Below are 13,092 nucleotides of genomic sequence, written 5' to 3'. Positions count from 1 at the left end.
TTTTGTTACAAATCATAGGGTTCCCCCAAACCCATTGATTCCTGCTCCATATGTGTGTGTGTGTTTGTACTTTCATTTTGGCTACTGTTAGTTTTCTTAGGGGGGGACGGGCATGGCAAAAGTCCCAGGTTACACTTTGTCTTAGAGAAAAAGCATTCCAGTCAAAACCATCCACAATGTACATGTATCTTTGTTCATTGAGTTCTGCTCCACACCTGGGTCTCGAAGGCTGCATTTGCAGATGAAATGCAAACCAAGGGTAGTCCGTAAACTGCAGTCAAATTCAGGAGTCAGATAGTAAATCCCCACCTCCCCAGCTACATCAAGCTCCCCCTCTTTTCTAGAGAGAACTAATCACACACCCTTTGTGCAGTAGCCTTGATGGCTCCAGGACATTCCAGGTAAGTAAGCTGGGGAGTCGGCCCAATATATGGGGGAGCATCCTGTAGAGTCTGTTTGATATTTACCCTCGGACAAATAAATTGCTTCCTCAGGGATATTGGTATGGTTCTGGGAGCATCTGACTCGGGGCTCGTCTCTAGCTGTTCAAGGCCCACGAGTTGTTGGCTTTACGACTGAACCCCACCTGGGACTTGGGGCTGCCCTTTAGGACTAGGATGCACCCTTTTTGGAAAGCACCCACAGGCCTCCCCTCTAACTTCTCTGTTCCACTGAAATCTCAACTCCTTTCTGCAGTAGTACAGTGGAACCTCGGGTTGCGGACGTAATCTGTGCCGGAGGCACATCCACAACCCGCAGCATTCGCATCCTGAAGCGCCGTGTCTGCGCAGGCACCAGCTCAATTTGGAGCTTCTGCGCATGTGCAAAGTGCAATTTAGCGCTTCTGCGCATGCGCAAGCGGTGAAACCCAGAAGTAACCTGTTTTGGTACTTCTGAGTTTCCTGCCGTCCATAACCTGAAAACACGTTACCTGAAGCGTCTGTAACATGAGGTATGACTACTACTAGTTGTGGGCATCCGTCTGTCTTGAGAGGCAATGGAGTGTGCCATGGGCTGCACTTGCCCAATATCAACCATCTGTTTGCACTGGCCCATTACAGGACCTTCTTGGTGGTGGTTCCCTATGTGTAGAATGCCCTCCCTGGTAAGATACGCCTGTCTCCACTTTATTCACTTCCGGAGGAATTCAAACACTACCTTGTTTACCGGTGTATTTGATGATGGAAAGTTTCTGTTCGTAGCAACCTTGACGTTATTAGCTGTGAGAGTATGTGATTGTTTAAATTTTTATTGTATTGTTTTATGGCTCATTTGGGAGGAAGGGTGCTGTATAGAATCTGAAAAAATAGCAAATATTATTAATAATACTTCTGCACAGAACTTCATCTTAATCACCAGGAAAGTGGTGCTTGTTTGCTTCTCAGAGGGTTGCTCATCTGTTCAGTTACAACTAATGTTCTGTGCATAACGGCCCATAAAGAAATGCTAACGGCACAAGTGATGCCATTAATTTGAGTTTTATGCTTCAGGAAGGCTGAATTGGCTGGTTTGGTCTTGTCAAATCCTGGCCATTCATTGAAGAGGAAGCAGGAATGGTTATGGTACCATTCACAGCAGTTTTAATGCTGTTCTAAGACACATGAAGGGATGCAGGTGGCGCTGTGGGTTAAACCACAGAGCCTAGGGCTTGCCGATCAGAAGGTCGGCGGTTCGAATCCCCGAGACGGGGTGAGCTCCTGTTGCTCAGTCCCTGCTCCTGCCAACCTAGCACTTCGAAAGCACGTCAAAGTGCAAGTAGATAAATAGGTACTGCTCCGGCGGGAAGGTAAACAGCATTTCCGTGCTCTGGTATGCCAGAAGCGGCTTAGTCATGCTGGCCACATGACCCGAAAGCTGTATGCCAGCTCCCTCGGCTAGTAAAGCGAGTTGAGCGCTGCAACCCCAGAGTCGGCCACGACTGGACCTAATGGTCAGGGGTCCCTTTAGCTTTACCTTAAGACACATGTAGCACAGCCCTCTTGCATGCTTATTCTGAAATCGAATTCCAGCTGTGCTCAACAGTACTTACTCCCAAGTAAGTATGCAAAAAGAATTGCAGCTTTGGTTTAACCCAGGGAGGAGGAACCTGTGGCTTCCCAGATTCTGTGGGACTTTGCTCCCATTGGCCTCATGCAGTATAGCTAACAGCCACTGCTGGTGGAAGTTACAGTCCAACATTTGGAGGACCCCAAGTTCCTCCCTAGTTTAGCTGCAGTGCTGCTGAATTCTCTACCCATGGAGGATAGGGCGATAGATAACAGTGAGGTACAATAGTTAAATAGAACTGCTAAGTTCAGAGGCAGTGCGTGCAAACACACACACACACACACACACACACACACACACGTCTGCTGCCTTCACGCCTTGCTTGTGGGCTTCCCAGAAGCAGCTGCCTGATCATTGTGAGAAACAGGATACAGTGGTACCTCGGGTTACATACACTTCTGGTTACAGACACTGCTAACCCAGAAATAGTACCTCTGGTTAAGAACTTTGCTTCAGGATGAGAACAGAAATCGTGCTCTGGCGGTGCGGCAGCAGCGGGAGGCCCCATTAGCTAAAGTGGTGCTTCAGGTTGAGAACAGTTTCAGGTTAAGAACGGACCTCTGGAACGAATTAAGTACGTAACCAGAGGTACCACTGTATTGGAATGAACACTTTGGGTCTTCACAAAGAGGGGTGGCTCTTGTGTTATGTTCTAATTTGTTGGTGAGGACCAGCCAGATTTTCTGGGAGCGATTACAAATCTCTGTAAGGGTGTGAGTTTTCATAAGAACATCAGAACATAAGAAGAGCCTGCTGGAGAAGACCCAATGGCCTCTCTAGTCCAGCATCCTTTTCTCACCAAGCAATGCCTTTTGGGAAGTCTGCAAGCAGGCTCTGAGCTCAATAGAGCTCCCCTTCCTGCTCTTTCCAATAACCAGTATCCAGATTCATGCTGCTTTCGATTGCAGACATTTCATTACCTGGAGGCGCTTCTTTGTTTCACTGAAGTCCTAACGTGGACACCCGTGCGATTAATTTCATCGAGATTTGTATTTCCAAAACTGAATTTGATTCAGAAAGGAACATGAAGAAATGCGATTCTCCACCAGAGGACAGCAGCCCCTCAGCACATAATTCAGATGATGGTTTTCACTACCTTTAATACGGTGAGCAAAAAAGCATTTTTCTCTTCGGCATCAAACCTCTGTTTTCTTAAGGTAGGTTCATGTATACAACAACCGTCCCTGACCAGGTGCCTTCTAGTTGTTCTGCAAATGCCACCATTCCTGATCATTAGCCATGATTGCTGGGACCCTGAGATTGAGGGCACCTGAAACACCAGGAAGGAAGCAAGTCAGAGAAGGCTGATGTCTAAGCCTGGTTGTTTGTAGCACAGGACTAAGGAGCCTGTTATCCTCCAGATGATTGTCGGACCACGATTCCTATCATCCCTGTCCATTGACCATACTAACTGAGGCCATTTGGAGTTTGAGTTCAATGGCAATAGCTCAGTTGGTTAAAGCATGGTGCTGATAACACCAAGGTTGCAGGTTTCATCCCCGTATGGGGCAGCTTCATATTCCTGCATATTCTTACATTGCCAGGGGTTGGACTAGATGATCCTCAGGGTCCCTTCCAACTCTATGATATGCAACACCTGGAGGGCCACAAAACCCCCATTTTACTGTAGCAAGTGACAAAATTCATCCAGGTGATCATACAAGAAAACGTTTATAAAGCGGAAGAGAGCTTGTGCTCTCTCCCTTTCGGGCCATTAATGTACTGCAGCTGCATAACATAACAAATGTAACTCACAATAAAAGTAATGATACCATTTGAGTACCCACAGCGTTATCACCGTCATTATCACCATTATCACTGTTATTATCTTTATTATCTGAAACTCCCAGCCGTCTCTCCTGCTTCTCCCACAGAGCCACAGTCAGCCTCCAAAAATCTTGCCTGTGTTTCCAGCCTTTTGGCAGAGTGTCTTTGGGCAGAGAAAATCCAGATAAATGGAATTTGCTGCTGCACTGTCCTTGTTTGTTTTACAGAGATCCGCCCTCTGTCTTGGTTTCATGCTCCAGACTTCATGCAGCCAAGGAACCGTCTCCCTGCCTGAAGGAGATGCGCTCAGGGCATATCACATTTTATCCTCAAAACAACCTTGTGAGGTTGGTTAGAGTAAGACCTATGTAGGGTAGCTATATATGCACTAGCAGTGAGAAAGATAACAGCCTGCTTTAAACAACAACAACAACAACAACAAAACCCCATTATGGTATTGATTGCCAAGGGATTTTTTTTATCATCTAAATGATTCTTGGGAATTTATAGTGTGAGGTTTTGATAATTTGCAGTTCTGAAAACGCAGAACTATAGTGTTGGATGGGACCACAAGGGTCATCTAGTCCAACCCCCTGCAATGCAGGAATCTTTTGCCCAACATGGGGCTCAAACCCATGACCCTGAGATTAAGAGTCTCATGCTCTACCAAATGAGTTACAATATATAGGTCAAACTTAAATTTGGATTGTCTTGTTTGCTTTTTGTGATTAATAAAAATCTGATTGACTGGTTTAGGCTAAGAGAAAGTAACAGTACAGTGGTACCTCAGGTTAAGTACTTAATTTGTTCTGGAGGTCCGTACTTAACCTAAAACTGTTCTTAACCTGAAGCACCACTTTAGCTAATGGGGCCTCCTGTTGCTGCTGCGTCGCTGGAGCACGATTTCTGTTCTCATCCTGAAGCAAAGTTCTTAACCTGAGGTACTATTTCTGGGTTAGCAGAGTCTGTAACCTGAAGCATATGTAACCTGAAGCGTATGTAACCCGTGGTACCACTGTATTTGGAACCCATGTCTTACTCCCTCTCCATATTTAATACATGCTGTTGGTTGCCGCTTTGATTTCAGGTGTCCTAGGATTTCCACAAACCATCTGGCAACTGTGCTGACTTCTGCTTCTTCCTCCTGGTAGTTTACACAGCAGAGTTTTGCAGGCAGAATCACAGGGTCAGAGTGAGAAAGACAACTAATGAAAAAGAAATGCACAGATCTTGCACCTATGTTTTTATAAAAATCCTGATCTGTTTATGAGTCACTCTGTACTGTTGCCACTTTGTGTTTCAGGTACCAAGCCGCTTTGTATAAAATGAAGTTCTGTGTTCACCATAATAGGGAATCTAAAACAGCCCCCCCCCCCCACTTTTGGCCAAAGTGGATGGAATTTACCGGCACAGGAGCCTCTCCAGAGTGGACTGAGTCTGACAAATTGTAGACAAATAGATCCAGTGTTTTGTTTTGTTTTTAATTGGGGAAGTAAAAGGGAGTTACTTTTCTTTATTTTCTCTTCAGTGCTCTGCAGGCAACATTTTGGTCAGCCTCACTTTCATGGACACAGAGAAGCACAGAGATATACAGTAAACACAGCACAGAAACACAGCAATCTGACTCAGGAAGTGGTGTGCATTTACTGTCATCGTGATTTCTACCTGGGAGACACCCTCACAAACCACAAACAAACTGTTTACCTTCCTATGTGACCCACACACATATCCAGTAGGAACTCCTATTTTTTTTTTACTTTGGGTGGTAGCTGATGCCAATTCTACTCAGAGTGGACTCACTTAAATTAATAGACATGATTAACTCACGTGCATTAATTTCAGTAGGTCTACCCTGAGTAGTACTAACGTGGGCTGGAGTCTTTTGTCATGTCTCCCACAACATGGGATGTGCTTGTAAACCACTTCACCAGGAGTAGAAGGATTTTCAAGTTCTGGAGCACCACTGCTGCAGCATGTTCATTAATTTGAACTTCCTCTTCTTCTTGTTGTTTCCCCAGAAAGAAATAATTTTTAAAAATGTGGCCAGGAAGGATGGGAGTTTGAGCATGGCAGCGTTCCAGCTCTGCCTGCGCCATGGTAAGCAATGTATTCTTCAGGTCAAGATGGTCTGCAATAACAAACAAGACAGCACAGTGAGAGCAATAAAAGCAGACGGCTTGGAGAGAGAGAGAGCAGGAGAGGGAGAGAAATGCAAAGCAAGTGTCATAAAATAAATGAGATGCCGCCATTGACCCTCTTCCCCAGGACGGCTTCGCAACAGCTGGAGCGCAAGGCATACGTCTGCATCAGCGGGATTTGCTACCTGTCTGGCAGGTTAGGAACAGCTACACTGGAGACTCTTGAGTTAAGCAGGAGGCAAAGGCAAAGGCAAAAAAAGGAGTAGAGTCAACAAACAGGCTTCAGTTAATAAAAAAGCAGCGTGTGAGTGAGATGAGCTCCAATCTCTGCTTTCTAAAATCACAGTAGCTCTTCTGTTCTTTCCTGTGTAAAACAAAAAAACAAAAACAAAACCCAACATGTCCAAGATTGATTCCCCTGCCCCTTTGAGCTTGCTTTTAAATAAAATAAATAAATTATTGTTCTTCTAACAGAGGGATCTTGGATGTGGCAGAGGATGCAGCTGCTTTTAGAGTTCTGGGACATTTTTACAGCTTGCAAGCTGTAGTTAGGGCTTTATTATATGCCTGCTGTTCATCCTGGCACGACTTACACAGAAAATGCAGTTGCAGCTCCTTTTTTCATAAATAAATAAATAAACAAACAAACAAATAAACAAATAAAAATATCTCTTTCCGTGTGGGATAGGCAGAGTGTTTTAAATCAATAGTGATTGCTTGTGTGGACCTTGCAGTGTAAACTCACCATACAAGCCTGCACTTGTTAAAGAGCAGAAGAAGATTGGATTGGATTAAGAGTGCAATCGTATGCTTGGATTCATAGAGTTGGGAGGCACCTCCAAAGGTTATCTAGTCGAACCTTCTTACCAGGGCAGGAAATCCAGGACTCCAGCATGGTCTCTTCCACTGTCATGGCTCATATTGTCAGAATGGGGAAATGGGTTTGTTGCTGCAAGAGCTTCAGATCACTTTAACTGAGTGACCTGAATTTGCCAGCATGTGATGGAATTCCATCCAAAAACAGCAACAGTCTGGAAGTGACCTTTGTCTAAAAAACCTTTCCTTGTAATTTGAACCCATTGCTTGGGGTCCTACCCTCTGGATCAACAGAAAACAGTTTTGTTCCATTGTCTATGCAGCAGCCCTTCAGATATTTGAAGACGATGGCTAATAATTTGAACCCATTGCTTGGGGTCCTACCCTCTGGAGCAACAGAAAACAGTTTTGTTCCATTGTCTATGCAGCAGCCCTTCAGATATTTGAAGACGATGGCTGTCATATTGCCTCTTAGCAGTCACTTCTCTAGGCTAAACATACGCAGCTCTTTCAACCTTTCCACTTGGACTTAAGACTCCAGAGCCCTTGCCATCTTTGTTGTCCACCTCTGAACATGTTCTAGTTTGTCAGTATCTTAAACTGCAATGTCAAGAACTGGGCATGATACACTAGGATAATTCTATCCACAGCAGACCAGAGTGGTAATGTTACTTCTTGTGATCTGGCCACCCTGCTTCCAATGATGCAACCTAGAATCACATTTTAGCGGCTGCACTATGCTGCTGATGCATGCTTAACTTGTGTCCTTCTACTGAAACCACTGGATCCTTTTCACTGGGATATATTCCTAGTGAGTGAACATTGGATTTCAGCCTAAAGATTCACCTAGTCCTGCAATCTGTTTCTTGCAGTGGCTAATAAAATTCTGTAGTGGTGGCACACAAGGGTTCTGAGAGTTCTTATGAGACCCTCTATTTCCCCTCAAAGAGCTGCAATCTCCAGAGGTCCCTGTGATGAGCAACTGATCATTAAACCACTCTGGGAAGGGGAATAGATGTCTCCTAACACCCTTAGCGGGACACGGGTGGCGCTGTGGGTAAAACCTCAGCGCCTAGGACTTGCCGATCGCATGGTCGGCGGTTCGAATCCCCGCGGCGGGGTGCGCTCCCGTTGCTCGGTCCCAGCGCCTGCCAACCTAGCAGTTCGAAAGCACCCCCAGGTGCAAGTAGATAAATAGGGACCGCTTACTAGCGGGAAGGTAAACGGCGTTTCCGTGTGCGGCTCTGGCGCCAGAGCAGCTTCGTCACGCTGGCCACGTGACCCGGAAGTGTCTTCGGACAGCGCTGGCTCCCGGCCTCTAGAGTGAGATGAGCGCACAACCCTAGAGTTTGGCAAGACTGGCCCGTACGGGCAGGGGTACCTTTACCTTTACCTTTAACACCCTTAGCAAACTACAGCTGCCATAATTTTTTTGGTGAAGCCATGACTGTTTTAAGTGGTATCATAAATGTATGTATGGAAAGGTGGACTTCAGCCTTAATGAAAGACTTGTGCTCCTTCCATTCTCCAGTCTGAGAGAAAGAGAGAAAAGCTTGCTCCAAGCCCTTTGAAACACGGAGCTAGCATTTCTTTCTCTTTGCTCCCTTCATCTTCTTTCATATCCGGCTTCTCTGCTCTCTGGGCTCGCCTCTGATGCTGCCCTCATTATGAAGGTGCTTTCTCTTCAGCCACTGCGAAGCAGGGCCATCTCTTCCCCGCATGCTTTGACTCTGCCAAAGATGCTTTCCTCCTTGTTGGTCTCGGCCACAGGAGTGGTAGCCGATTCTGGGCAGCGCTTTTTCTTCCCAGCAGATTGGCTAATTAAAGCAGGAGTATTTAATCACATAGTGGCAAGGCTTGTTTTGATATCTGCAGGCTAGTCTTTTCTCTCGACTGGAGAGAATGTCAGCTCTGGGAGAATATGAAACAAATAAATATATAGTTCTGGAACAGACGATGGGCAGTGCACCGTCCACTAGGAACAACTTCTTAGGCGAAGCCCTGTGGAAAATCTGGAATCCGCAGTCTGTAGAGTGTCTCCTTATAACCTCTATCTGATCCATTAAAAAGCACTTTCCAACATTTATTTATTATGTTTCCATTCTGTCCTCTCTGCAGAGCACTCAGAGCAGCAGGCATTGTGCTTTCATTTTATCTACACATCACAGTGCAAGAAGAGTCCTGTTGGGTCAGCCCAATGGCCCATTTAGTCCAGCATTCTGTTCTCATAGGGATCAACAAGATGCCTGTGGAAAACCCTCAAACAGGACCTGAGCACAACATTCTGGGCATGCAGGACTGGCGCATAAGTGTGGAATAAGTGGTGGCATTGCCGATTCCTTTGTGGGGCTCTCTCTGCATTCCAGGGATTACCTACTCCTCCACTCTGGATGAATTCCATGTATTTCATTCCCTGCACTTTAAAATTAGTTTGATCTTCTGCCAAGGGAATTGCTTCCCCTCGCTCAAGTCCTCTCGAATATTCCACAGCAAGACGGATGTGATCCTGTGCGCAGGGGGAGCCTTCATTACGAGGAGCTGTGGGAGACGCGTGGCTTTGCCTTTGCCGCCTCCATTGGAACCTTGTTTCAGAAACGTAATCAAGGGCAGGGATGAGGAAGACAAACAGATTAGCTGATTGAACTGGATGGTCTAATCATTTTCTCATCACTGGCTTTCGTTCCTCTTTGCTATAATAGGATTAGCGTGTGTTCAGGCTATTGATCATTGAGGAAGTTTGGTCAGGAGGAAAGCCTCTGATGGTTTTTTGTTTAAAATGCCTCCTGAATAGGCTGCCGCTTCCATCTTCTGCACGATCTGGAGCGTCCCATCTTCAGTTTGCCACCACCAGTTAGAAAACAGGGAGGTGGGGTGTGACCTCTCAGATGTGCTTGGGTCCCAACTCTCATCAGTCCCATCCAGTGTAGCCAATGGCCAAGGGTGATGGGATTTGCAGCCCACCCACACCCCATTGCTGCGCTAAACAAACCTTAAGGAGTAGCAAGGCTAGAAAAATGGTCTTGGAGCATGGAAGGCGATCACAGTAGACTGTCCAGTGGCCAAAGGCCTTAGGCTGAGTCAGTCTATTGGGCCACTCAGCTCAGAACTGTCTACTCTGGGGGGTTGTCAACATGGTGTGCCTTATGTTCCTCTCCAAGCCATACTACTTGAGACCCATTTTTAAACAAAAGGCAAGAGGTCCTTCCAATGAAACACGCCAGTGCTCAAGATTCTAGCCAGCCAGCGAGCCAAGTCCTTTCCCAAGAAACTCCATTCCAGCCATCTCTCTCCACCCAGCTTCCTATTGATCCCAATAACAGCCAGTCAACATTCTGCTGCCACTGAGCACGCTCCAGTTGTTTAGGAGTCTCCCAGGTCTGTCACATGACTGGGTGGTGCCATTTTGGCTGCATAAGTAATGGCACCTACACCCTGAACGTCAGGGGGGAAAATGGGAAAGATGCCAGGAATTGAACCTGGGACATTTTACATGCAGAGCAGATGCCCCCAAGTTTGAGCTGTGTGGGTTCTTATAGCATCCTATGGGCTTTTTCAGACTTGCAGTGCAAAATCAGTTGCAAAACCAGACCTGCTTTTAATTTTTAAAAGTTGTCTCTTTCTTCTTCTCTTTCTCCCTCTACTTTCCACCTCCTGCCTCCCTCTCAGTAGCCTCCATCAGGCTGTAAGTCCTGAACTTAAAAAGTCACATGTTGCAGCTAGAGGCCTTGGATGTGTACAACCAGGGGTGGGTTTTGGGCTGTGCGAGTGGTGTGCACCCAGTGGGCTCTGAGCTGAGAGGATGCCCTCTTTCGGCCTTGCACAGGGTACATTCAAGTCCACCACTGTGTAAAACCACCCTCTATGCTCATCAAAAGACGTATCTCATCTGTATCTCAACTGATGGAATGTATGAGAATGTGCACAAGCAGGCTTCACCACAGAATAACACTTATTTATTAAATTAATCATTATTCATTTCATTAGCTTTTATATGCTTTTATAGTGTTTTTTAATTGATTTTAGGCCGTATTTTTTCTTTTAATGGATATTTTTTATTGTACATAGCTTACGCCACATAGATATTTCAAAAATATCAAGTGGTTTAGAAGTGCTTTGAAATGAATAAACAAGCTAAATAAAGTGGAATATAGTTTAATTGTGACTCCATATATAGGAGCAGCCTACCATTGAACCCCTGGATGCTGAGGAAAAACAGTCACCTATTGTGAGGTACTAGGCAGGAATGTGGCTGTTTGCTGCTGGAAACAGCACTCTGGGCTGATGGTGATATTCCCATCAATCAAGTCATATTCATTTCTATGTCCCTTTTCTGCATAGCTAAAGACAAAGATGTGAATGTTCCATAACAACACACCAAGTTTATTACGCAATAAATAATAAAAAGTAACAAAAATCACAAATCCGCAATTGGCCACGAAGCTCACTGGGTGACATTGGGCCAGCTGCCCCTTCTCAGCCTAACCTACCTCGAAGGGTTGTTGTGGAGATTGAATGTAGAAGGGGGGGGGGAGAGAACCACACACACCACCTTGACCTCCTTGGAGAAAAAGCCTGGGATGTCAATGCAGTAAATGACTAATGATAAATAAATAGTAAATTGCAAATAATTAAACTAACAGAATCTTCTTGCATATCCTGTACAGTTCATTGAGGGTGCTGGGGATTTGTAGCTGTGGGAAGACAGAACTACAGTTCCCAACATTCTCTGATGGAATCTGTGTGCTCTAAACTTATGGGCTGGATGTGAAGGAGAGTCAAGGGCTAACAGCAGTTCCTTGCAACTGCCATTCCCCATGCTGGGCCTAGGAACGTGTCTCAGGGTAGCTGGTGAAACCCCTGCAAAGTACAGTTGTACTTCAGGTTACATACGCTTCGGGTTACAGACTCTGCTAACCCAGAAATAGTACCTCGGGTTAAGAACTTTGCTTCAGGATAAGAACAGAAATGGCGTGGCAGCGGCGGGAAGCCCCATTAGCTAAAGTGGTACCTCAGGTTAAGAACAGTTTCGGGTTAAGAACAGACCTCCAGAACAAATTAAGTTCTTAACCCAAGGTACCACTGTAGTTCAAGCGTTGAAGAGGAAAATGTTGCAGCACATGGCCTTGCCCACTAGAGGTCTCTAAGACAACAGAAAACACCTAGCATATCCCCGCTCCCAAATCAGCGAACATTTGCCTCATTAATGCCCTTCAGCTTTATTTGACAGTCAGTAGGAAGAAGACTAGCCTTGTCTACTGTCACATTCATTCACAGAACGTATTGCCTGATTTGCCAGAGGTATGATGCGAAGGGAGTCTGAATTTGTACGATTACAAATTCAGCTTCGTTGCAGAATCCCAGAAGGAACTGCGCCCACAGAAGCAAAACACCCAGCACTTCAGCTGTGCTGTGAAAAAGAACTGCGATTTAATTCAATTCCAGCACATACCTCATTTTTCTATGGAGGGCCGTAAAGACAGCAAATCAGAAGATCCAAATTTTAAAGTCAGCCTTATTTTTTAATTATTTAAGAGCCGAACTATGCATTATGACAGATACCTGTGCAGTTTACCCCGAGGTGTTTCTCCAGATAGGTCTTTATTGTGGGATTAGTGCTTCTCAGGCATGCAAGATTTTTCTTGCAGCATTACAACAACAGTTTGGCATCAAAATGCCAGACCATAATTACACTCCCCAACCCTTTCCAGGGAAAGTCTAATCAGTTTAGCAACCACCACCACCTGTTACCAATGACTCATTTTGCAAACTAGGAACTCACATTCATAAAGATAAAGCGCTTTACATGTGTTATAACACTTTGACACCAGATGGCGCTGTGGGGTCCCGTCTTTTGCCAATGGGTTTTCCCTGTGTGAAGTTTACAACGTGTTTAACTGAATTGCTTCTTTGATGTGTCTAGATCAGGGGTCAGCAAACTTTTTCAGCAGGGGGCCAGTCCAGTGACCCTCAGACCTTGTGGGGGACTGGACTATATTTTGAAAAATATATATATTTTAAATTCCTATGCCCCACAAATAACACAGAAATGTATTTTAAATAAAAGCACACATTCTACTCATGTAAAAACATGCTGATTCACAGACCATCTGCGGGCCAGATTTAGAAGGCGATTGGGCCGGATCCGGCCCATGGGCCTTAGTTTGCCTACCCATGGGCTAGATCAGGGGTCAGCAAGGCTTACCAGGCATGGGCCGGATCACTCCCGCAGAGATCCTCCGTGGGCCGGACTGGCGCATTGTGATTTTTGGCGTCTGGGCATGTGCAGAAGCGATTTCCAGCGCTGTGCAAGTGAGTCCCCATGCTG

Source organism: Podarcis liolepis (assembly GCF_965112155.1).
Source record: "Podarcis liolepis genome assembly, chromosome: Z".
Classification (NCBI taxonomy): Eukaryota; Metazoa; Chordata; class Lepidosauria; order Squamata; family Lacertidae; genus Podarcis; species Podarcis liolepis.
Note: the sequence above shows the minus strand (reverse complement) of the source record.